The following is a 2516-nucleotide window of genomic DNA, read 5'->3' on the forward strand; positions in this document are numbered from 1 at the left end:
TTATGTTGTCAAATTTAACATTGTATATCACAGTATACAACATGATATACACACAGGTATATATAGTAATATACATAGATGTAAACCACCTCAAACACATGTATTTTCTTTTTTACAATTAAAAAAAAAGAGGGAAAAAGAAGAAAATTGGAATCTGCCTCTTAAAAAAAAAAGAGAAGAAGAGAGAAATTCATTAGTACTAGAATTTACATCTAAGCTAGGTAAATATCGAATGGGAATCCTCATACCCGTTCAATCCAACCAAAAAAAAAAGGCAGAAGAAGAAGAGAGGAGAAAAAGAAATCTGAAATATGTTTTTCCTATTTTTTTCATCTTTGTTTTTACTTTTTGGATAGAGATATATCTTTCAGGCATCAAATTAGGATGAGAATCCTCATATTTTCCTATTATCTCTCGTCAGTTTGGGGGAATTTGGCTATGTGTACCAATTTTTTGGGGCTTAAATTGCAAAATCTATTCCTCGCATAAAATATTATCAAAACGTGTTGGTAGTTGTCATGGTGTGCCAAATTCTCTTCTTCTTTTTTTCCTTTTTTGGGTTTACGTTTTTTAATATATTTACAGTTACCTTAATGTGTACTGAAATGACATTCTTATGAAAGATGAGTGTGTAGCACGAAAAAAGGTCGTTCGAGATGATTTAGTTATATTTCATATGCCGACATCTAAATGCACCGGCTAGTACGTATAAAACCATGATGATTGGAATGTAATAATAGAAGACAATATAGATCTAAAAACACGAGAGAGAAAAAATAAGCTGAAAATACATTTATTCTCTCGGAGTGAGGGCGGATACACCTTGCCCAAACGGTATTGCCTGGTATTGTTGTATCGACTTTTTTACTATATATTGAGCATAAATATAGAAAATAACATTGCTTATTATATAATCAACTGCCTTTCTCACCCTGCTTTTTTAGTAATTCCTTCCGCCATTAGTCAAATTGGGATAGAGGGTATAAAAAGAAAGCATAGGAAATTCTGTGCTTGCAAATAGAAGATAGCAAATACCTTGCCAAACTTAGAGCCCATTTGGGCATGAAATGTTTTTCACTTTTGTTCGAATTTTTTTTTTTTTTTTCGAAATTAGTGTTTGACCATAAAATTTTCAATTTTCATTTGAAAATGAATTTTGGAATTTTTCAAAAATTTAAAAAACTCCAAAAAGTTATGTTTCAAAATTTTCACTTAAATCACTCACAAAAATTTAAAAATAACCCAAAATTATATTCATGTCCAAACACAACTCTAATTTTCAAATACTATTTTCACTTGAAAAAATTTCACGTTTTTTGAAATTTTACAATTCTTATGTCCAAATGCCCACTAATTAAAGTGGTCATAAGCTACTTGAATATTACGGTTATAAGAGCTTGTTTGGCCAAGTGTCTAGGAGGTCAAAAGTACTTTTTAAAAAATTTAAGTTGTTTGGCCAAGACGGAGAAATATTTTTGGCCAACAACAGAAGCAATTTTTCTGCTTTTGGGAAGAAGCAGAAAATTCTAGCTTCTTCCAAGAAGTAGAAACAGAAGCAAAAAATTAATTTATTCAAGACAAAATTGTAGGACCATAAGTTTATATTTTTAAAATTATCCCTTACTAATTTAAGCTTTTTCTTTTCTTTTTTGTTTCTAGTTTCTACCATTCTTTTAAAATTAGAGATATCATATATATATATATATATATATATATATATATATATATATATATATATATATATATATATATATATTGTAACTTTCCAAATCCTTTTTTGACTTTTCTTGTTTTTGAAGTTTTCTTTGTGTAATGTCTTGTAACTTTCTAAATTGTCTTCTTCTTTTTTTCACACTAAAGCAAATTATCTACATCCTTCTTTGGATTATCAATTCTCTTCCTATAAATAATCATTTATAATTTCTGCTGTTATAGGATATTAATTCCTGAATCTTTAAAACAGTTATCAAATATAATTTGTAAAAATTACCTACAAATAGGTAATAAATTTATAATTGTATCGCATAATCTATATATTATTAAAAGAAGAAGAAAAAGCATCCACATTAAGCCAACTTACAATTTTACAATAGGCCACTTGAAAACTTAGGACAAAGTTAGTTAGGTTAGGTAATAATAAGTTTCTTTTTGAATTAAAATTTTTTAAAAATTAAATTACTGACGAGCTCGAAACACACACTTAAATTATGCTCGCTAGTCAAAGATAGTATAGTATAATATAATATTGTATCCACATGGATTGGAGTTAAACAGTATTTTCTTAGTTTCTAGCTTGATTGCTATCCAGGAGAATCAACAATTGAGATTTATATGATTAATAACTAAAATTAACTAAGAATCTAAAGCTATTGACTAATGATTATCGCAACAAAGGTAAGTAAGGAAGTTATCAGTGGGAGAAACTAGGGGTTGATAGGATAGGTGCAAGATAATTATTTGGGATCTAACTCTAGATAATTCACTTCTAATGTTTAAGTGAGTCTCTCGAATTCACT

This window comes from Nicotiana tomentosiformis, chromosome 3 (genome assembly GCF_000390325.3).
Source record: "Nicotiana tomentosiformis chromosome 3, ASM39032v3, whole genome shotgun sequence".
Classification (NCBI taxonomy): Eukaryota; Viridiplantae; Streptophyta; class Magnoliopsida; order Solanales; family Solanaceae; genus Nicotiana; species Nicotiana tomentosiformis.